The sequence below is a fragment of the Anabrus simplex genome, chromosome 1 (assembly GCF_040414725.1).
Source record: "Anabrus simplex isolate iqAnaSimp1 chromosome 1, ASM4041472v1, whole genome shotgun sequence".
Taxonomy (NCBI): Eukaryota; Metazoa; Arthropoda; class Insecta; order Orthoptera; family Tettigoniidae; genus Anabrus; species Anabrus simplex.
In genome coordinates, this window is record NC_090265.1 from 344,289,790 (window position 1) to 344,315,315 (window position 25,526).

A 25,526-nucleotide genomic window follows, 5' to 3' on the forward strand; every position below is an offset into this window, starting at 1 on the left:
CGGTTATGAAAACGTAGTCACCTCAGATCAAAATGAAGGGGAGCTCAAGAGGGTAAGGCACTCTCTATCCCCAATTTACAGTTAAAGTAAAATGAAAATTTTACATCGAAATGGTATAGGTTACATCAAAACGGTTTCGGACCTTCCCCGAAGATTAAACTGCTGAGCTAGCAAGAAATTAAAGATGTTAAACGGCCATTACCATTTTGAAGAGCTGCTGACTGATGAAAGAGGCGCTTCCCGCCTCCTGCTATTCTTCCATACACGAAGCTAGATGTTGTACGAGTGGCCAAGAGACCAGAAAATCAGCAGCTTTTATACCCTTGTGGAAGATTCGAGACCTTTCATGAATAATTAAGACACACCCACATGCGTTTATTGGTCGGCTAAAAGTTACAAGTCAAAAATGAAGAAGAAACCTGTGATTGGAGGGAAATTAATTACAGAAATTACTGATTGGGTAAATTCAAAACAGGCGGAAAGAAAGGATTAATATTGCCAACCCACCAACGAAAGAACGAAATTTAGTAAAGACAACAACTTATGAATACAAAATGTCTAAAACAAAAGTTCCTTCATTTCACACCAGGGTGCATGATCATAGTTTTTGGTAGAGACATCTGTGAGAGAATGTCCACACTTCTTGATAATTAGTAAACAAAAACAATTTGAAATTAACACAGTGACATCTTCAGATAAACGGTTGAATTAATTCAGTTTTAAAGTTCAGAGTTTCAGGTGTAGAGGAGTACTTTAAGGTGGAAAATTCAAATGTGCGGCGTATAGGTGTACCAACTGGTGCAATTATTATTATTATTATTATTATTATTATTATTATTATTATTATTATTATTATTATTATTATTATTATTATTATTTGATTTCATTACCATCATTCTTATCTCAGTTCATTCTGTGATTCAAACTTAATCAGAAAGATTTCCTTTTATATTGATTAGATATTTTTTTTAAATGCCTTTAATTTGCAATGAGTTCACATGATTTATCCAGAATAGTATTAATTTCCCTTTTCTGTTCATTTCTAAAGTCATCACTGTAATTAATGTCCAGAAAGATTCCCTGCTACTTGACATTGTCCTCCCTGATTATTTTCCAAGTTCTTTCATAATTTCTGCTTGAAATTGACTAAAAGCTGTTCTTTCCTTAATGAGTGTTCTGTTCCCTCTGCATGTTTTCTTATTTGAAGCCTTTTTGATACACCTTCATTTTATATTTTCTAGTCGCCTTACTGTATCATTTCTGAAACTTGTGTACTTTTCCCTATCTTTACACAATTTTCAAATACATTCACTTGCCATTTCTATTATAATATCCTTATATGCTACCCATTCTCTTTTAATACCAAGTGCGTTAGCCACACTATTAGGATCACATAGCTGTGAGTTTGCATTCAGGAGATAGTGGTTTCGAATCCCACTTTGGACACTAGTGTATGTTGCATGCTATGGTTTTGTGGATGAACAATATTCCACTCTCTGCCCATCACCTTTTCACACTGTTAAGAACTCCTTATAATCTCCATTGTCTTTCCCCCTAATCCCCCATGACTGATTGTTAGCACATTCAGATATATGGTATACTGTCTTCTGACTCAGGTAGTTCTACTTTTTCTTCCATCCATTGGATGCTGTTATCGAGAAATAATTGCCCAGTTGGTCTCTCAATGTAGGTACGGATACACACTTGAGAGCTAACTTCATTTTTTATGACAAAACAAAAGGAACATGTTCCTATGCTTTCTAGTATATGTCATTCTGCTGAAATACATCCAAAAGTTTTTTTTAAGTTCTGTAGCTATATGAATGCGACAGTTGATAGCCTAAATCAAAATTATAATTATTCTGTAGCTCAGCATGTTCTGTGTTGGCTAACACCTCTCTTCTATTCTATGTTTACATTGTGGAATAAATTGCTCATACTTCATTAATCTGGAAGTTCAAAAAATATTGAAGAATACCTTCTTAAAAATCATTGGACAACATAGCAGGCCAAATACTTTAATGCGTATTTACAATTATCATCCAGCTATTGAATTCCGACTAATGAGTTGCATTGTTGGTATTCAGATCCCTCCCACAGACAACAATAACCCAATCCCAACAGGCTAAAGGATATGATGCTACATTTGCTCCTCCAAGATGCATCGGAGGACGAAAGAGTCGTGCAATGCATCTCAGCAGCCGATATGTGGAAAGTGCACCCCCCTGAGATTCTGCAAAAACTGTGACCCAAGGTGAGCCAAGTGATACAAAGACATTTCACTTTCAATCCTAGGTCTGTCAAATGTTAAATAACACCCCCCGTTTTAATCAGTTTGTGTATTAGTGTTATGTCAATAATATAGGTTTGATCTTTTTGGTTGGAATTTTCTCATCCTTCATGAAAAATTCCAAGGCACTACTTTTACTATTTGGTCAGTTTAAAAAGAATGAAAAATTCTTGAAGCGTGTTTAAAAAAATTACGATAAATATTAGTGACTACTTCATGTACCATAATTATGGTATGGCACTGGAGATGTAAAAATGGAAGAAGGGTCTGGTTCACGTTGATATGACCCAGTGTTAATAAAATTTGCCATATGAAGGATAAGATTTCATTTGCTGAGAATGTTGGAGATTTTGTTCTGAAATATTGAATTCTTAGAGACTTCTGATTTTCTTACTTGATAAAAACACTTGTTAGCAAATAAACATTAAAGAAATATTGAGAATCTTTTGCCTGTTAAAAGCACTTGAAGCTCATGTCTATTGGGTTAACAATACTATGAATACTTTCTTTGCTGCTATTTTTTAATATTAAATGTTAATAAATTTATAAATTTTTTTCTGTTGAACATATTGCAAAAAATTTCAAGATGATTTTGAAGGAATAACAGGATGCCCAATTATAAAGCAACTGGTGCCTCAGATATCAGCAGATAGTCATGGTTATTGGCTGTTGTATTTCTGTCCTCCATAGATTTGGGTAACATTTTCTCTTCTGACCACTGCTAAGAAACTCCCTTACCCCATCAGATCAGTTTCTGCCTCTTTTGTTGCAAGTAATTAGTTTAAAGTGTAAGATAGACGTAACATTACTGTTGCGACAAAGAATACACAGTTGTGAGCACAGATTGCCACAGTATTTTTGGACACTAGGCTGTCTGTATCCCTTTTCTTTGAGGCTATGAGAGTATTTGTAGAATGAGCATGCTGTCGGAGATAGAGAGAGGGGGGGAATTGTTATTTTAATAGGAAGTACAAACAGGCAACTATTCTCTAGAGAGGGAGGGGGGTGGATTTGATAAAGAATGCAGGAGAATTTTCAGTAAACCTGGATTTGCACAGTGTTGTTTGTTTAATGTAAGATACTTCCATTTATTTATTATTCAGCATAATTACAACAAAAGAATACAGTGATGCAGTCATAAATTACTGTGGGAGAAGTTATTATATTATCTGTAGTAATATAATAGGGAGTCCGGTATGTATTTTGAGAGAATCTGAAGATTAAGTTTTCTTTATTTTGACTATTCACTAAATAACTACAAAATTAAATAAGTAATGATAGTAAAAGTGAACAAATTTAAAACAAATAAAATTGGTATTTGATTTTGTTACATCATGGTTTTCAGACAACAAAACTTTCAGGATGGACATATACTGTTTTATTTATCCATTTAAACTCTTTGGGCCACAACCTGCTAATGTGTTGGCTATCAGCTTCATCAGAATAACAGAGTTACGTTGGTAGCTTACGTTATTAATGAAGGCTGGGAAACATAGGGCCGCAAAACTGATTCTCACTCGGGCTTGTGTAATGTAACTTTATGCCACTAGGTGCATGTTTCAAAGAAACACAGTAGTTAATATAAACTTCATGAGCATGTCAGGAAATATTTTTATGATTTTTATGAGCTTTCAGGTGCTAGTATAGGTGATAAATGTTAGTGAATAAAATGAATGACCACAGTTAAGTAATGCATGATATAATGTTGTATTCGTTATTGCAAATCAGAGGCTGCAAAGGAATGAGGTGTTTCATTTTATAAATTTCCAAAAGATTATGAACTTATAGTGTTTTGAAATTTCTTGTCATGGTAACAGATTGGATTCTCTGTTGAATCTGTGTCCTTTTTCATTTTGGTAGTGACATATCATCACTCTGACCCAGTTAGGATTTTGGCATTGATGAGATAAGGAAGGAAGGAAGGAAGGAAGGAAATTGTAGACGTTTCTACAAATTATTTGTTCCTTAGCTCAACAATGTAAATTACTACGTTCTTCTTTTATCAGAATCTGTAGTTACTCAGTCAGTAATTTCTTTGACTTTGATAGCTGTATATGTGATCGATAATAGCAGAAGGAACAGCCATCTGTGACAGTAGACCACAGAAAATATCTTTACCACCAACTGAGAGTCTTGCAGTGTATTTACAGTAATCCATTTTAAGGACGGTGGGGTTTAAGGTACCCTAATGCTTTCTTTAGGGCTGTGATACAGGTATCTTATGATTTTGTCGCTGAAGCTGTACACTATCTGCCAAAAGAACATATCTACCGATCTGTACCCATTGTCTGAAAGACAAGTTTTTAAGTGGACCTGTGAGCACGATTTGAAACAACAAGACATTTCCACTGTTGTTGCTGTGGGTATTACTAAAGCTTTTGTTAGACAAAATTATTAGAATTATATCATTGAAGAGTAAAAATATTCCAAAATTTTACCAAAAACCTTTGACTAGAAAAGTGTTCAAATTAAGGACATGATTTATAGGGTAACTTTAAACTGGAGACCCAATGCTTTATGGATAGATTTTTTAAAAATATTAATAAATAGTAGTTTTACATGTGCATAAGTGGACTAACTCTTATGAACAGTTTTAAACACCTATGTGTGTGTGTGTGCGTGTGCGTGCGTGCGTGCGTGCGCGCGCGCGTTTGTGTGTGTGTGTGTGTGTGTGTGTGTGTGTGTGTGTGTGTGTGTGAAATTGACTCTGGGTCCATTCTGTGATGAGTCATAACCTTACTGACATAAATAAGTTCACAGTAGGAAGACATTATAACATGATATTGAGGAATTATTTGCCCACATATTCCACATTTTAAATGTCTTCAAAGTGCTGCTGCCACCTTTCTGGGAAATGGTTTTTGCCGACCCTTGTCTTTGATGCACTTGAAGTGTTCAATGTCTCATGTTGCTTTTGCCAGCACCTATCTGTGTCGGTGCGACGTAAAGCAACTAGCAAAAAAAAAAAAGCTTTTGCCAGCCAATAGGTACACTCTCACCTTCCTTAGTGTCTAGTCCTGTGTACAGATCTTTGCAGTGCTCAGCTTTCACCTCAGCAACAGCTTTCCTAGCTGCTCATTTCACTGCAGTATATTCTTCCCTCCTCTTTTTTGTTTTGAAAGCATGCCACCTTTTGTAGGCATGTTTCTTCACCTTCACTTTCTCCTGGACTAGTTCGGTCCACAGCCATGCCTGCTTGTCTATTTTGCATTGGCCTTCTTTTGTTGCACACAGGTTTGACTTACAACTTTGGCAACAGAATTGCGGAGGGCTGTCCATGTGGCATCAACAGAGCCTGGAATGACAGGAAGTTTGATGTAGTTGACAAGAGCTGCCTTTTGCTTCCATAGATTCCACCACCTGATTCACTCAAGGGTGATCATACGATGACCCTTGTTGGAAGGTTTTTCTGATCTTCATATCAGAGATGAGCAGCTTATGTTGCGGGGCAAGACAGTCGGATGATATGACCTTCACGTCCTTTACAGCTGTGAAGTTGCCTCACTGAATAAGAATGAAGTCTATTTGGCTCCTATGGTCACCACTGGCACATGTGATAGGTGGCTGGTACATTTTTTGAAATATGTATTACTGATGAGGATATCATTAGCTTCAGCAAAGTCAAGAACTCGCCAGCCATATAATCATTTCTTGTGCCAAAATCATTGCCCCCACGGCAGTTAACCCTCTTGCTTGCTTCCAGCATGCCCATTCAGATCAGTATAGAGAATAAGGAAGTCCTCTGGACAGCATGTTGATATTTGATCTTTCAGCTCCATGCAAAAGTTATCTTTCTCTTCATCATTTCAGCCAGTTTTTAGAGCATAGGCTGAGAATTTGCACAGGCAGTAGGGCATGGTGTTTATTATGATAGACATCAAAACGATCAGAGCATCGATGGACCTCAGTGACATGGCTACGGAGGTCAGAATCTACAACAATAACTATACCATTGTTGCTAGGTATCCCATTATAAATTAGCTTTTATCCATCTCCAAAGTCATGAGACTTCTGTCCCTTCCATCATGTTTCTTTTATGCAAGCAATGTCCATCTTGCATGGCTTCAGCAAATCTGTCAATGCACGGCTGCACCCTGTCAATGCACCCCACCGATGTTCAGTGAAGCAACGCAAAGTTGTTATTGTTCGGGCTGGCTTCTTTAGCCTGTTCCATCCTTGCCCACTTGTCACGGCGGTCAGGCAAGGCCAATACATGTCGTTTCCAGGGTATGCCCGAGCATTTCTACAATGTGTTTTGACAAATCGATACATTTAGTTGCGACACATGTTGACCAACCGGCTTGTTGCCCAAAGTTGATTCAATTAGAAATTAGGCCTCTCCTGACATGGAGAACAGATGTTACATTTAATGAGATTTCAGTAGCATTTCCTATACTAAAGGCGTATAACCCTCCTATAAAGACTGAGCTCGATAGCTGCAGTCGCTTAATTGCTGCCAGTATCCAGTATTCGGGAGATAGTAGGTTCGAACCCCACTGTCTGCAGCCCTGAAAATGGTTTTCCGTGGTTTCCCATTTTCACACCAGGCAAATGCTGGGGCTGTACCTTAATTAAGGCCACGGCCGCTTCCTTCCCACTCCTAGCCCTTTCCCATCCCATCGTCACCGTAAGACATATCTTTGTCGGTGCGACATAAAGCAACTAGCAAAAAAAAATAGCCTCCTATAAATTGCTCATTTCGGCTGAAGACTTTCAGCCTTGTAGGGAGTCAGGTTATTTTCCACCATCCAACATTTGTTGTTGGAGTCGCTGGCTGTACAGTCTACTCCATAGCATAACAGGGTGAGCCTGGCCAGAAAAAGTTGGTAGAGTAGTCAGGCAGAGTAACACTCATCCCCTATTAATAATAATATGTGCATTTAATTCACCCACTTCCAATAAAAGGGAAAAATCAAATATAAATAACTGCAGGGGCATCTCTTCTCTTACCACTCCATAAAATCTTTTCTAAAGCCCTACTTCTCCAAACACACCACCTTATTGGAGATTATCAGACAGGGCTTCAAAAGGAAGATCTTGTTCAGAACAAATCATAAACCTAAAAACCATCCTATAAATTCGCAAAACCTAGTAATCCCCTTGTTGAATTCAAAGAAGCGTATGACTCCATACATAGATGGATAGATAGATAGATAGATAGACAGACAGGACAGACACTGTTCAACAAAATTCAGGGATTCCAAGTCAACAGAAAAAAGTCATTTGATCAAATGTACTCTAACCAACATATCAAAAGTTGTATTTCTGAAACATTCAAAATCAGAACTGGCATCCGACAAGGAGATGGATTATCCCCACTACTATTCAATCTAATTTTGGAAAAAGTTATTTGTTAATGGGAAAATAATTTAAGGGGGAAATATTGGCAGATTTATTAAAAACAAAAGGCACCATGATCTTTAGCTTTTGCAGATGACCTTGCAATCCTTTCCAGCAACAGACAGGAATCAATCCACTCCATAGAAAAACTTAATAAAACAGCAGCAAGAGCTGGACTTCTGATTTCATTTGAAAAGATGAAGGATATTGAAGGAACTAAATCAAGCCTTTCCAACTCGAGCTCTTCGCGCTGGGGTGCACCAGCGCTGCACCCAATGGCACAGTTCCCCACCTTCCCCACATAGCGGCTGGTACAAGTGCAAGTGTGCGTCGGAGACAGTAAAGTAACATATACTTCATTGCAAAGGAGAAACAAGTTGATTAGCACCATGTGTTATAGAATTAAGGCTTTCACAATGCAGAGTTTATTTAAAAATCAGCTTAGAGCTGGAAATTTTGACAATTATCCTTCATTACAATTTTTAAATGTGTTTACTTCCAAAAATCTTGGAGAGTACCAGATGTTGTTACAGAATTTGCACAATGAATTCAATGCCCGATTCAAAGAAATTGATTTGGCATCTCAACTTCAAATATTTTGACGCCATTTTCAGCGTGTCCTGAAAAATAGAGCTGATAAAACTACAGTGCGACGCAATTATAAACGACAGGTACTAGCACTACAGTGGTGATTTAATTTCATTTTACAAAAGCGTTCATCCACAGGGATTTCCCAAACTTCATACATTTGCCAAATTTATGTCAATGTTCTGTACAACTTATCCACGTAAACAGATTTTTTTCAATTATGAACTTAAATAAAAGTAAAACTAGGACTTCTCTGTCTGATGTTGCCTTAGAGGACATACGTAGAATTTCTGTTGCCAAATCATTTGTACTCAATATTAGTAAATTAGTTGCAGCAAAATGATGTCAACAATATACTTAGATGCTAAATGTACATGAAGATAAACTAACAAACATAGAGAATAAAAGGTGTGTGTTTGGGGGGGGGGGGAGGGTCACAAAATTGTCATTAATAATTGTTTACATAAAACATCTTTCACTAATATTATTAGTAAAAAACCATTGACATTTACTAATAATATTAGTGTTATGTTTCATAGAGTTATTAGCTAATAATATTAGTAATTAGTTTATGAGTCAAAATTATTAGTAGATATTCCTAATATTAGTATATTGTTTCATAGACAACAAGACTAATAAAAGTTACTCATATTATTGGGATTATTTCCATGAGTGTATTTTGACTCATAATCCATATTATTAGTGAAACCAGAATGGGTGTTATTTTAATATTTTGGCATAAAATCGTGACAAGATCAGTGAAATGGTCAACTCTGATTCAAACAGTGATGAGGAACGAGTGTAGGTATTCACTGTTCAGTAAATGTTAGGCCAAAAAGAGCATGTACTGGTATGTAACAAACATATGAATACTGGTACAATGAGAGGTTTAGGTTAGATTACGGAACTTTTGAGTGTTTGCTTGATAGGATTGGTAATAGAGAATATTCCACTGCAAGTAATGAAACATAACCTCAAAACAGCAGCTTGTCATTGCACTCCACAAACTGGTAGTGATACACAGTATCCTTGTGTTTCCCTAGTGCAGCTATGCTCGGAGACTCTAGCTATCCTATGAAATCTTGGCTTAAACCACCAGTAAACCAAGATGGTGGTGGTGATGATTATTGTTTTAAGAGGAAGTACAACTAGGCAACCTTCCTCTATATAACACTAATCAAACAGAAAAATGGAAGGGATCCGACACTTCGAAAAATAAAGGTATCGGCCAAAGAAAGAGATGGGCCGTGAAGGGCGTGAAAATTAAAGACTCCTAGACCTCGCAACCTAATATCGTCAAGGTCGGAAAAGAACAGGAGTTGAACAAGGGAGGTCGGATAGGGTAGATGAGAGCGAGGAGCCTGGCACAAGTAAGTGGAAGCAATATCAGGCTCAGCTAAGGGCTCCGTGTTCGCCAATCCACGTTCCAACGTTCAGAGTCCATGGTGCCCCTTTTAGTCGCCTCTTATGACAGGCAGGGGATACTGTGGGTGTTATTCTACTGCCCCCATCCAAAGGGGTAGTAAACCAAGACTTTGCTAGTCTATCTCAACAGAGATTTTTATGAGCACATAAAATAAAAAAAGTAAAAAGAACAAGGAGGGTTATAGTGTGCAGAAGGCTGCAAATAGTTTTTGCTATATCTCAATCACTTTCTGCAAAGTAACTTTCTTCTCTCACATTATTTTCACTTCTTTTACCCATTCTCATATGTATCAGAGTCACAACAACAAAAATATCAAGTGAGCCTATTGAACATGTGAATTAATAGCCAGTTGTAGTCAAGTAATTGCCTACTGCTAGGAACAAACATAAACCGTGAACATATGCAACAGATGGTTTCTAACATTCATTTGTATCAGCTGACTAATGAACTAATATTATGAGTGAAGACATTTTATTAGTCATGTGTAAATCTTTATGAAACAGAATTTGGTTAACTAATAATTATTTTTATGAGTTCTATTATTATTAGGTAATATTATTAGTTAGTTTTATGAAACAGGGCCCTGGTGCTGCTGTCTGGGCCCTGTCGGCATCTCTCAGTTAGAAAGGTCTGAACTAAATCAAAATTCGACAGTCAATCATTAATAACTAAATTTGGAAAAATCATCCAAGTAGATATATTCAAGTATGTAGGCAAAATTATACAACCAGCAGGGATAAATCAGACATATTTAACCACTAAGTCAAAGGTTTCTTCTGGCTGTCATTGTAGATCCACCAGTTTCACTTCCACATCACTATATTCATACATTATTTATTTACCATAAAACCTTTACAGTGTCTATGGAAGGTCATTACATCCGACCATCGAGCTGTAGAATTCACTTTATCTTTACTGTGAGTTATGCGTCCTGTACCATAGATGAAGTTAATATTCGCAAGGACTAAGGCTGATTTTCCTCAAAGATCTCCTTTCGTTGTGTCCGTGGAATTTAGAAGATTCCACATCCATCAATGTGGCGTTAACCTTTTATTTACGATCTCCTTCGCACTGTAAGAAAAGACACTACTGTTCTGGAGAGCAGACGGAGCTAATATGTGATAAATTTTTTAAAAAGGAGAGGGCAAGAAGGAAGTTTTAAAGAAATGGGACAAAGTAGTGATTACGTCCAATTTTCGACCATACGCTGTGAATTTAAGCGTCTTCACCTCTAAAAATACAGAAATTATATGACTTTGGATTGGCAGCTAATTTCAATTTCATCAAAGTGTTTTTGGAATTTTGTGAATAACAAATGGAGGTCATCCCACCTGCCATCCAATATGCTTCAGGATAGGAAAGAATTACAGGACAAAAGGAGCATCTTCGACAGGTTTTTAGGTACCTTTGAAAAGTATCACTCACGTGCCACAGAGTGTAATCTATCCACTTTGTCTGTGTGTGATACGGGCTTAACCTTAATAGTGACCTCTCCTGCAGAGGTATCTTCAATTCTTGCATTTTTGGATACCTGCAAATCATTTGGTCCAGATGACATATCCATAAGTGTTTTGAAAGACGGTGCATCTGTGCTCGGTAAGTCGCTTAGCATCATAATAAATATGTATGCTCATTAGAGTATTTTCCGTGTGAGTGGAAGAAAGGTTACGTCTCACCAGTGTCAAGAAAAGAGACAAAGTGGTGTTTGATAATTAAAGGCCTGTTTTGTTTTTATCCCAGATTTCAAAGGTGTCAGAGAAAATCATGTATAAATAATTATACGGTTGTTTCACAGTATATTAATATAGTTCACTGCAGTTTTGTACAGAAATGCTCGGTCGTGTCCAATATGGCGGTGTATATCAATTTCATTTCAGAATCTCCGGATAGGAAGCAACAAGTGGATGTTGTTCTGTTCAACATGATGCTCTGTTCATCAAATTTTCAGCATACAGGATAGGAGGATGTGCTTTGGACTGGATTAGAAGCTATCTCACTAACAGGGTTTGCATAGTAAAATCTGATGGTATTATATCAAAGTTATACCACCCTATTTCCGGTGTCTCCCAAGGCTTGTTTTTGAGTCCCCTTTTCTTTGTAATATTCATAAATGATATAACATTTATTTAACGCAGTAATTTCCTCCTCTATGCTGATGATCTTAAGATCTTTAAGGTGGTAAATAGTGAGTTGGACTGTGAGTTGCCACAGTCTGACTTAAACCTCTTCAGTAACTGTTGTCAAAAATGGCTGCTTGGTTTGAATACTTAAAAATGCAATGCAATTACATTTTTGCATAAGTTAGTAGCCATAAATTATCCTTACCATTTATGCAATTTTCAAATAGCTCGTGTGATTGAAATAAATGATTTTGGTGTGACACTTTCAAACTGTTACAGTCTTTCCTTCGATAAACATTTAGACAAGTTTTCTAGGAAGGAAATTTTGCCAAATTTGTTTCTCCTAGAACTCAGATAACTTTGTTTTGCACTGTAATCAAGCTATCGTTAGAATACTGTTGCGAGGTGATGCTACCTTCTCAGCAGTATTTGATATATAACTTGGAAAGAGTCCAAATAAGGTTCATGAAATTGATTAGCTACAAAGGTTTGGGTGTTTCTCTCTTCATTAGTGGTGTGACTAGCAGTGATTTTACACTCACAGGTCAAACCGTGATTGCTATTTTGAAGCAGCAGTGTTTTTTAACTGTGATTAACTGCGATTCAGCCAACGCCACATAGGATACAATGCTGGCACACTCGAAATATGACGTCATCACTCTGCGGCCTACAGGAGTACCGAGGAGTACGATTTTGTGTAGCATTCAGTACACAGGTGAACTTGCGCTAACGCTGAAAACAAATACTCATTTTCAGAATTATATTTTAGAAAGTAATATACCTTACCTTTTCTCAAAAATATTATGAGTCATAACATACAACACGCCACCGTACGAGTCAACAAGGACTATTTTATCATAATTACTAGTTGATGTACCCGTGCTTCGCTATGGGATTCTCAGAAAGACTGACTTAGTGGTTTTCCTAACTGAAGTCAACATAGGTCATTACCAAAATGTCAGTAAGAATGTAGTGATTAAAAGACAACGTTATCATATAAAATACTCGATCAAATGAAAAACTGCACATTTTCTCACTTTTAACGAACAGTACTACGGTGCTGATCTAACAGTCCAAAGTTCCAGAGCTGGAATGACCAGGCCACAGACAGCAGTGAACACTCCTCTGCCATTATTCCGTTAAATATGCACACTGCTCATTCCAATCAGTGCCTCAGAGTGGGGATTGAATAGCTCGAATGCTATGATGAACCAGTGTGTTATGTATCAGTAGTATCAGAAAATCTATGAACCTGAGGAATAGTATGCTAAAGAAGGAGAAAGTTATCTAACTCCCCAGCTACTTGCCGCCAATATTCCGGCAGGCTATTACTCTCGGTACGACCGGGTGAGTTGGCCGTGTGGTTACGGGCACGCAGCTGTTAGCATGCATCCGGGAGATTGTGGATTCGAACCCCACTGTCTGCAGCCCTGAAGATGGCATTCCGTGGTTTCCTATTTTCACACCATGCAAATGCTGGGGATGTACCTTTTTTAAGGCCAAGGCCGCTTCCTTCACACTCCTAGCCCTTTCCCATCCCATCGTCGCCATAAGACCTATCTGTTTCGGTGCGACATAAAGCAAATTTTTTAAAAATACTCGGTCCGCATCAGTAATTCTATCTATCGGAGATGGGTGGCAACAGAAGACACAAAGCACATCACAGTAAACAATGATCAATGCACTGTTATTGTTGATCAATTTTATGAGCTTTCTATATTGTTGCCCTTCACATTTAGTTTTGTTTCGACTCTGCTATATTAGGGCGTCTTTTAAATTATTTATAGAATAGACTGTAGTTCCTTATTCTCCGACTTTACATACCGATTTTCATTAAATTCTGTTTACCTATTTTCTCATGGTTCAGTGCTGATATGGACTTAGTATCAAAAACTCAAATTCATTAATATATCTGTGATCATAGCCAGTACGGTAACTATATATAAACCGGGCGAGTTGGCCGTGCGCATAGAGGTGCGCGACTGTGAGCTTGCATCGGGAGATAGCGGGTTCGAATCCCATTGTCGGCAGCCCTGATGATGGTTTTCCGTGGTTTCCCATTTTCACACCAAGCAAATGCTGGGGCTGTACCTTAATTAAGGCCACAGCTGCTTTCTTCCAACTACTAGGCCTTTCCTATCCCATCTTCGCCATAAGACCTGTGTCGGTGTGACGTATAGCCACTAGCAAAAAAAAAAAAAAAGACCAATATATAAGACAAATGATCGTAAATTTAACACTGTATAACTTTAGTTATTTAGTATTTATTGATACGACCACTATTCACATAAATATTTGAGAATTAAATTGTAGGCCTTCCCCTAAACCACAATTTCACTCACCGTGAATAAAATTATTTATATCCCTGATTATAGCGACTTATTGCCCAATTTTGCATACCAATTTTCATTAAGATAGGACCACTAATAACAAATATTTGAGAATTAAATGTTAGGCCTTCTATTCCTGTGATTATACGACAATGTCGACAATAGCTCTTTACAATCACAGCGCAGCCGCAACTGCGACTGTGATGTGGGTCACAGACTTGTGAGTGGGATGCTGTGATTAGCTGCTACTGCTTTCTTAACTGCGAGTCTGCTAAATGCTACTGGCTGCTACTATTGGCCTTGGCTGTGCGTTTCCCTCTGGTTGATCACGTTAGTTTATCGATTTCTCGCAGCGCAGCGCTGCCAGTACTGATTAGATTATCTGCTACTGCTTTCTTAACTGCTAGTCTGCTAATTGCTACTGGTTGCTACTATTGGCCTTGGCTGTGCGATTCATGCTGGTTGATCACGTTAGTTTAACGTTTTCTCGCAGCGCAGCGCTGCCACCTGCAAAACATCACAATCGCTGTTAAGACCTGCTAGCCTGGCCAACCCGCTAGTAGGTTGGACTGTGATTTCACACTAGCAGTGATTTAGTAGCAAGTTTGCAGATGGCTTCCCATAACTACTCTTCATCCAATTACAAGTCTTTTTGTGAGACTATGAATATGAGGATATTGCACTCGTGCCACAGATGAGCCAATGCCCTCTTTCTTTATAAGTTTCTGATGAATAGAGTGGATTGCTCAACATTGTTGGAGTTGATTCCATTACATACTAGTCCTCCAATAGGTGCACTAGGGTATAAAGTACAACACGCGCCTGGTCTTGTATATTTTGTATGCACGCCTAAAGTGAAAACTACGGCTCGGGGAAACTCATGGCTGTTAAGGGCACTAAAAGAATGTAAGGTCCTTTGTGTATAAATATGTGTATTGAATAAATCTCTCTAGATTTAGTTAAAACTTTGTAATTAGTTGAGGAAATTTGTTTTATTTAAGGTGTATTTGTTGTGTACAATGTTTTATTCTAGAAAGGAGGTAAAACTAATCCAGACAATTACAGAGGAATAACCCTTTTGGCTGCACTTGAAAGTTTTTCTCCTGCATAATTTACAACAGGATAAAAAACATTCTGGAACCACAACTAGAATACCAAGGAGGATTTCACCCATACAGAAGTTGTCCAGACCAAATTCTCAGCCTGAAACTAATAATGGAATATTACAAATACAGAAATAAACAGCTGTTTATTTCAGTAATAGATTTTGAAAAGGCTTATGATAGTATACACAGACCCACTCTTTTAAAAATCCTCAGATCATAAGGCCTTCATCCTGAATTAACAGAAATTTTGAACTAATTTTAACCAACACAATTTCAAAGGTAAAGTACAAGGGAGAAATGTCAAATGTTTTTACAAAAAACACAGACTTCAGACAAGGTGTTGGATTATCCCCACTGCTTTCAATCAATCAATCAATCAATCAATCAATCAGTACTGTCATTCAGTCAGTCAGTACTGATCTGCATTTAGGGCAGTCGCCCAGGTGGCAGATTCCCTATCTGTTGTTTCCCTAGCCTTTTCTTAAATGATTTCAATGACATTGGAAATTTATTGAACATCTCTATTGGTAAGTTATTCCAATCCCTAACTCCCCTTCCTATAAATGCCCCAATTTGTCCTCTTGAATTCCAACATTACCTTCATATTATGATCTTCCCTACTTTTAAAGACACCACTCAAACTTATTCGTCTACTAATGTCATTCCATGCCATTTCTCTGCTGACAGCTTGCAACATACCACTTACAGAGGCTTACAATAATTGAAAATCATCCAATCATCATTGCTTTTTAGCAAATTAATTAAAGCAAATAAAAAGTATCAAAAAGGCGGAAAAATTTTCAATTATTGTAAGCCTCTGTGATTAGAATTTGATACGGAAAATGAAGCTGATTTCTTGCAAACATACCACTTAGTCGAGCAGCTCGTCATCTTTCTCCCAGTTCTTCCCAGCCCAAACTTTGCAACATTTTTGTAACGCTACTCTTTTGTTGGAAATCACCCAGAACAAATCGAGCTGCTTTTTTTTGGATTTTTCCGGTTCTTGAATCAAGTAATCATGGTGAGGGTCCCGTACACTGGAACCATACTCTAGTTGGGGTCTTACCAGAGACTTACATGCCCTCTCCTTTACATCCTTACTACAACCCCTAAACACCCTCATGACCGTATGCAGAGATCTGCATCCTTTATTTACAACCCCATTTATGTGATTACCCCAATGAAGATCTTTCCTTATATTAACACCCAGATACTTACAATGATCCCCAAAAGGAACTTTCACCCCATCAATGCTGTAATTAAAAGTGAGAGGACTTTACCTATTTGTGAAACTCACAACCTGACTTTTAACCCCGTTTATCATCGTACCATTGCCTACTGTCCATCTCACAACATTATCGAGGTCATTTTGCAGTTGCTCACAATCTTGTAACTTTTTTTTTTTTTTTTTGCTAGTTGCTTTACGTCGCACCGACACAGATAGGTCTTCTGGCGACGATGGGACAGGAAAGGCCTAGGAGTGGGAAGGAAACGGCCGTGGCCTTAATTAAGGTACAGCCCCAGCATTTGCCTGGTGTGAAAATGGGAAACCACGGAAAACCATTTTCAGGGCTGCCGATAGTGGGGTTCGAACCTACTATCTCCCGAATACTGGATACTGGCCGCACTTAAACGACTGCAGCTATCAAGCTCGGTAACTTATTTATTACTCTATACAGAATAACATCATCCGCAAAAAGCCTTACCATCGCTATAAAACCTATCTGTGTTGGTGCGACGTAAAGCACTAGCAAAAAAAAAAACCTTACTTCTGATTCTACTCCTTGACTCATATCATTTATATATATAGGAAAACATGAAGTCCAATAATACTGCCTAGAGGAATTCCCCTCTTAGTTATTACAGGGTCAGATAAAACACCTACTCTAATTCTCTGAGTTGTATTTTCTAGAAATATAGCAACCCACTCATTTTTGCCAGTAGTCTCCCATGATCCACCCTATCAAATGCTTTAGACAGGTCATTTGCGATACAGTCCCTTTGACCTGAATCCAGGATATCTGCTATGTCTTGCTAGAATCCTACAAGTTGAGCTTCAGTGGAGTAACCTTTCCTAAAACCGAACTGCCTTCTATCAAACCAGTTACTAATTTCACAAACATGTTTAATATAATCAGAAAGAATGCCTTCCCAAAGCTTACATGCAATGCATGTCAAACTTACTGGCCTTTAATTTTCAGCTTTATGTCTATCACCCTTTTTTTTTATACACAGGGGCTACTATAGCAATTCTCCATTCATTTGGTATAGGTCCTTCAACCAAACAATAATCAAATAAGTACTTCAGATATGGTATGATATCCCAACCCATTGTTTTTAGTATATCCCCAGAAATCTTAAGAATTCCAGACGCTTCTCTAGTTTTCAACTTTTGTATCTTATTGTAAATATCATTGTTATCATATGTAAATTTTAATACTTCTTTAGCATTAGTCTCCTCCTCTATCTGGACATTATCCTTGTAACCAAGAATACATACTGTTGACTGAATACTTATGCCTTTTGAAGATTCTCACATACACACTTTCTTTGTTCATTAATTATTCCTGGAATGCCCTTGGAATCTGTTTCTGCCTTGAAGTACCTATACATACCCTTCCATTTTTCACTAAAATTTGTATGACTGCCAATTATGCTAGCCATCATGTTATCCTTAGCTGCCTTCTTTGCTAAATTCAATTCCTAGTAAGTTCCTTCAATTTCTCCTTGCTTCCACAGCCATTTCTAACTCTATTTCTTTCCTATTATAATAAGGTGGGTCATTAACATTCCTTACCACCTTTAAATGTACAAACCTGTTTTCACATTCCTCAACAATTTCTTTAAACCCATCCCTGAGTTTACGTTCTTATTTACTGTTTTCCTACTTTTAAAACCTTCCTTTATATCACATTTATTTTTAACTATGACAAAAACAGCTTCGTGATCACTAATACCATCTATTACTTCGGTTTCTCTATAGCGCTCATCTGTTTGTTTGTTTGGTTTTTTTTTTTTGCAAGTTGCTTTATGTTGCACCGACACAGATAGGTCTTATGGCGACGATGGGACAGGGAAGGTCTAGGAGAGGGAAGGAAGCGACCGTGGCCTTAATTAAGGTACAGCCCCAGCATTTGCCTGGTGTGAAAATGGGAAACCACGGAAAACCATTTTCAGGGCTGTTGAAAGTAGGGCTCGAACCCACGATCTCCCGAATACTGGATACTGGCCGCACTTAAGCTACTGCAGCTATCGAGCTCGGTACTTTCTGAATCAGCTGTCCTTCCCTTATTTGCCATTTGTTGGTCATGCTTCCTGTCGTTTGCATTTCCCTCCCAATTGACATTTGGTAAATTCAGATCTCCTGCTGCAATCACATTGCTTTCCATGTTGTTTCCCACATAGCTGATTATTTTATCAAATAATTCTGAATCCGTGTCAGTGCTACCCTTTCCCGGTCTGTACACTCCAAAGACATCAAGTTGCCTATTATCTTTAGAAATGAGCCTTACACCTAGAATTTTGTGTTTCTCATCTTTAACTTGTTCGTAGCTTACAAATTCTTCTTTCACCAGAATGAACACTCCCCCTCCCACCATTCCTATCCTATCTCTACAATACACACTCCAGTTCTGTGAGAAAATTTCTGCATCCATTATATAATTTCTCAGCCATGATTCATCAACTTCTATTACAATATCTGGTAAATATATATCTATTAAATCACTTAATTCTATTCCTTTCTTTACAATACTTCTACAGTTCAACACTAACATTTTTGTCATCCCTACTTGACTTCCAGATCTCTGTACTCTTATCACCGCTCCCTAGACTACCCCGTTTCCCTGAATGTACCTCCCTATTACCCTTCCAAACAAATTTCCTAACTTTATTGTACCACTGCGGTTTAAGTAAAGGCCATCTGAGCGCAGATCCCTATCTCCTACCCACCCATTAGGATCTAGAAATTTCACTCCCAGTTTCCCACATTCCCACTCCATAGTCTCATTTAAATCCCCAATCAACCTCCATGCAGTATCCCTCCTACACAGTATTTCACTGATAACAATCTCTCCTTCCTTAAACTCCACTCGTGCTGCATTTACCAGATCCCACACATCCCCAACTATGTTGGTACTTATATCAGTTTGCCTTACATTGTTGGTACCAACGTAAAATACTATCACCTTCTCCTTCCCCTCCTACCTCTCTTCTACTTTCCTCAACATCTGCCTCAACCTAATTCCTGGATAACGCTCTACCCTGGTTCCCTTTCCTCCACACACTTTCCCCACATGTCTAACGATGGAATCCCCCATGACCAGAGCTCCAACCCTACTCACCTCCTTTGATCCCCTCCCCTCCTTGTCAGCCCTATCTTTCCTGATAGCTGCAGAAGTTACTTCCTCCTCCCTTTTCTCCCTCACATGACCCTGTTCCTCCTGTCTTTTCCTATCCTCTATTCTACATTTCTGTTTCCTACCTTTTCCCTTCCTCCTTCTATGTGGTAGATTACATCATGAAAATTTGGCAAAAAGAAAACCCACCTAAAATCAAAATTGTAGCAAAACCCTCAATGAGGACAAACTGAGTAGTGTTTGCAGATGATTTAGCTCTCTTAACCCTTGACATGGGAGAAGTCTGTGCTCAGATCACCAGTCTCCAGAAAATTGCATTAAAAATTGGATTACAAATTTCCTTTGAGAACACTGAGATCATGCCAATGAAATCCCTTGACATAAACAAAGTCATCATAAATGATCAAATACTCATTGTGTTCTGCAAGCTTTACAGGTTCTAAATCTGATCTATTAATTCAAAAGAAAGAAAAGGGTTTTATTTTAGAATTGCTTTATTCATGTCACGGATGTTACTACAATTTAAATACCTTCAAGAAATCATTATGCGCACGGATGTTACTACAATTTAAATACCTTGGAGAAATCATTATGCGCAACTTAAGCAAGAAAGCAACATGGATAAACAGAACCAACAAAATGAAAGAAAAAAAACCAATTTCAAACCTGGTCAACTTATAACAAAAAATGCTTGTCAATAGACAGTAAGATCCAACACTACAAAACTGTAACTTTGCCCAAAGCCACAAACACTTGCAAAATCTCATTCCAAATTAAAAATGAAAGAAGAACTGATCAGCTCCTCAGAACTGAAAGAAGAATTATTAGAACTTGCATAAATAAAAAGTACTAAAAATTACCAGGTTGAAGGTGTCTGGAGAATCCTCCTCAACTGCCATTTCAGTTGTCACTGATGTTACATTTTTACTAATTTAAAGCCCTTAACATTAAAATTTAAATGTATTTTGTGAACTTTTTTAACATGGAACACAGTAAATGGTAATGACCTCCCTACAGAAGAAACTATATTCCGGAAACAGAAAAAATATTCGGTCACAGATGTTACAGAATTAGTGAACTCACCTTACAGGCTGTGAACTAAAATTTTAAAATCCAGATAACTGCCTTAGACAACATTCATTTTATACTCATTGTGTTCTGCAAGCTTTATGGGTTCTAAATCTGATCTATTAATTCAAAAGAAAGAAAAGGGTTTTATTTTAGAATTGCTTTATTCATGTCACGGATGTTGCATGGAATTTGTCACGGATGTTACATCTGACATGATATATGATATAGTTAAGATATGTGATGTATTCCCTTTCTTAAATAAATAAGATTACATGGTATAATTAACACAGTTATGCAGTGATACCTAATTAGGCCTCTAATTACAGATCAGAACGAATAATTTGATCATTGAATGGAAGAAACCATGGATTGAAGAAAAAGGCTAATGTTTAGTCATTATCCAATTTGTAATTATTATAACATAAATAGAATTTTTAAAACATTTTTTCATCCCCTTCATTAGATATGAATAAATGGCCAGTTTTTCTCTACTGTTTCTAGAAGATCACACGTAAATCACCACTGTTTTTGCAAAACACTGTCTGACACACTGCAACATAGTTATAGCTAACCTGAGTCTTTACATGACCAGTGTTGCTGACTTCATCATATACTCCAGGTACAATAGAGTTCAGATAGGTCTAATTCTTTGGTTTTCGAGTTATGTCCAAGCTTGTTTATGTGGCTTTCAACAGATGCGTTATCATCATCAGAATATGATTCAAATCCACTGCCAGAATCAGAAGAATACACATCATGCCACTGCAATTAACTGTTCATACTTTGTGGCACTATTTCTGGAAAAGGCAGCTTGTACTTGTTTGACAGATTTTGAAGTCAAGCCAAAAGCTATACATACATCATCAATTTTCTTGATGTGATGTATTTCTCATATTCCTGGTGCCGTTCACACATACTCCCATCGTTTGTTCAAAAATACTGAATTTTCTTCTATCTCTTTCTTGGTTAAGAAAAAAAAAACCTTAGTTGACTAAACAGAGCTTCAGCATTTTGAAGAGTACAAAATCATGATTTTACTGCTGTCCAGACCATTTGTTTAACTTGCCCGCCAGTGGCATCTACTACTCTTTTACTATGGCCAGCTGCAAAATAGTTCCACTCTATAGTTTCCACGTTGAGATCATAAGGCAAGTGGCATATATTGAAAGGTGTATACTTACTCTTAAACTGGGAAGAACAGTTATCGGAAAATATATTTAGCTTTGTGGACAGCTTTTCAAAGTGTGCTTGTTGAAAAATATCAGCCCGATGCTGAAGGGTTTGGAGATGTACTGGCCTTCGTTGCTTCTGCGTTTTCCTCCTCCACTCCTGCACCCTCATTCTAGTCTTTTATCTCCTCAAATTCAAAAGGTTTTTATCTTTGGCACACTTTTCTTTATCTTAACTTTTTAACCTACTTATTTCTTTATCCTTCTCCAAACATGCAAGCCCATCTCTCTGGATTTTTAAATTTCATTGTAGCTCTCATTTTTGCCATTCCAATAGCAGACTTGACAGGTGGCATTATCTGCAGCAAGAGAAAACATAAGCTTGGACCAAATTATGCATTATTTTATGTTTCTGTTTGCTAAGGACATTTCATTATAAAATGAAAAATTAATTCTAGATGGAATGAAGAAAATTAGTTTCATTTTACTCTATGACTTAATAAAATCAAAATCTACACATCAGTAATATATTTTTAATCTCTCTGAATTATACATTATGTAACATGGACTGTAGTTCATAAAGTTAGACAGCCTTAATCTAAAGGTATCATTGGTTATAAAAAAGTACCATCCATAACTGGGAACTTCCGTGATGTCTATTTTATTCTTATTTGAACTTGGATATTATCTTTAAGATGGTAGGATGCAAGTATTTTAATAGAATGTCAACATTTTCTACCTTTGACAAAAACAAAAATAATTCAATTATATGTTTTTTAAAGTTTCTTCTTTTTTGTCAGGGTTGTTACACCATGTACGTCCGACTACTGTTTTACATTTATTTAATAAATTTGATCACCTTGGTCTCTGAAATTCAGTGGGTAGAGTCTCGAAACATGAACTCGGCAGTAAACTTTCTGAGAATAGAGTTAACAGTTGAACTGCATGTAAGTAAGTGCTGCCAACTTCAGGGAATGAAACTGGCCATGTACTACCAACTAAAACCAGCTACTTCCTTTAGCAATAAAACATATAAAATATATTATTTTTCAAAATATCTTAGCAGAATACTTAAGTTCGAAGTTTTATCTACTCATTTCAGGAAAATAAAACACATTTTTAAACAGTACATTTTACAGTATAATTCCCTCTTTACCCGGAATGGCTGCCAATGAAACTGTCTGTCGAGAGATTGACCCGGTTACCAGCACGATGAAGAAGAAAAGAATCTCATATTTCTCTCACTTCTTACGATTACCAGAAAACAGGATTTTACAACTAGTGATAAGAAATCTGCGAAAGAAGACAGGAGGGCATTGGATTGAAGAAATTCAAGAGGATGTCAAAACAGTTGGACTCAAAATTACAGGTGCAGGGAACAAGAATAAAATTACCACCCTTCTTTAGAAATCACAAATTTTCAACTGAAATGATTCACAGAAGGCCTATAGAGATTTCAGACAAATTAAGAACACTGCGATCAGAACGAATTAAAGAAGTACTGGGCAGGTAAGAAGAATCAAACAGTACAACCTTCAAAGAAAAAGTGGACATGGAAGACTCAAGTGGTCCAATGTGGTCAATAAAGTTATTAATAATCATAATAATAATAATAATAATAATAGTGTTTTATTGAATCGCCTGTAATTGGATAAATGACCTGTTGATGATAAATCTATCTATCTGTATTATACTTGTTGATAATGTTTATTTTCAGCAATAGAAAAAAAATTGCATTTTCTGTATCAATATCCATTTCAAAAAGATCAGAATACAGGGTCTCTCATATAAACTCAGACCGAATGCATGGTATTTGTACTGTGCGCTGCCTCAGCCAAACTTATATTGCACGCGGTCGCCCTGCTTTAAACGTGTATACAATCGTATTAAATCTTACCTTATAAAAGATGCTGGAAGTGTTGTATCTGGTAACCACATTCTGGCTGATGCAAGTGAGTTCTCTGCCACTGTAATGTTTCTGATTTCATTCGTTATGTTTTCTTTCAGTTCCTCCAATTTGTGAGGATTTGTTCGTTACACTTTTTCTTTCAGTTTACCTGCAAGTAAAAATCCCACACTGTTAGATCTGGAGAATGAGGGGAAATAGAACAGCACTGATCACTCTGCAAACACTTCCAAGATTGTAAGAAGGGAATCTTCTACTGTCTGAGCAGAGGCTGAATCTTGTTGAAACCACCCACACAATTTTTCTTCTTCCGTTAACTGATAGAAGAACAGCGTGTTCTGCCAGTATTGTCACAGTATTGCCTGTGCACTGTAGGGTAGTGTAAAAATGTGAAAATTTCAAAAACTGATTTATTATATTTTGCTTGTAAACTCACAATGTCTTTGGCTTGCATGGTACACTTGTTGAATTGCATGATGTTCAACACAAATTTAATTATTTAATTTAAAACATTAGAAATGCATTATTCTCTGTACGGTTTTTAAATTGCAGTTGTGGTGAGGTTTAATGTTTTCATCAATTTTATCTCCCAGTTTCTTGTTATCAGTCATCTTAAACATTGTTCTGGATTTAGAAAAAAGTATTTATGTAATAGTAGATAATCTTTTGTTTTCCAGCCCTTAATTTTTGTGTGTAGCACTTCTCATTTCATGCGTGACTTTTTTATACTAATATTAATTAGAGTAAGTTACTTCCTTTTTCATACAATCCAAGTAATTGCAAATTTGCATCTTAAATTCTTCATCTGTTCTTAAAAATATGTTTTGAAAGTGTAATCCTCTTAATCTTTTACTCCTGTCTGGCTCAATGCAACGTTTTTGTCAATTATTTGTGCAAGTGTTAATTTATAACATATTTTGTTTTTACTGTTTCTTGCTAGTGCGTGATCAATAATCTCAAAAACAACTGCCCATACCTTGAAGTCAAAGCTATAGCATTTCCTTTCCCTCTCACACACAGTGAAGTTCATAGGTTCTGCTGTACCTGAACAGTGCACAGTGTGCGGTGTCCCATGTGCCCCATGACTTTTGCTATACTTCGTAAATTATTCCAGTGTATCTGCTGCCCTCGAAGAAATGACCAGAAATGTAGGGTATATTCAAAGAACAGTAGGTGTAAAGTGGTTTATAGCCTATGTAGACTACCTCCCATATTGTTTGGAAAAATTGACTTATAGATTGAAAGCATTATCAGAACATGAAACCTTCCTTAAACATGAAATAATGATTTAAAATAATAATCGCAGATCATAAAAAATGATGAAGAAAACCAGTTTTCTTATGAAAGCTCCTTTGTGGAATTATCGTGTTAATTTCTATGATCATTTACATAAAACAAACCCAAACCAAACCATATGGCATCACAGCCCCACAAGTCCATGGCCTACCAAGCGACCACTGCTCAGCCCAAACTTGCAGATTATGAGGTGTCATGTGGGTAGTACAATGAATCTTCTCGGCTGTCATTCTTGACTTTTTAGACCAGGATTAATTTGCATAACATATAATTAAATATTTGCATATTTTGAAAGCAGCCATTACCAGTGTCTTCAAAGTAAAAGACACATTAAATTAGCCTGGTAAGGGCAGGAAGATTTTAAAATGACACTATTTAGGAAGAACTGCATAATCATTGTGTAAATTTATCTTTCTGAATTTTTCATGGTGTATGTTTCTTTATACTCTGAACATAAATGTTTCATATTCACTCCTTTTCCTTATGATGTACTTGAACTTTTATGTATTTAATCGTATGGTATTAT

At 37.0% G+C, this 25,526-nt stretch overlaps 1 protein-coding gene across 2 annotated transcripts in view; it reads left to right on the forward strand.

Moving 5' to 3' along the window:
* Positions 1 to 25,526, forward strand: part of Sms (spermine synthase) — a 185,143-nt gene that overhangs the window by 157,942 nt on the left and 1,675 nt on the right. The gene's annotated exons all lie outside the window — the stretch shown is intronic.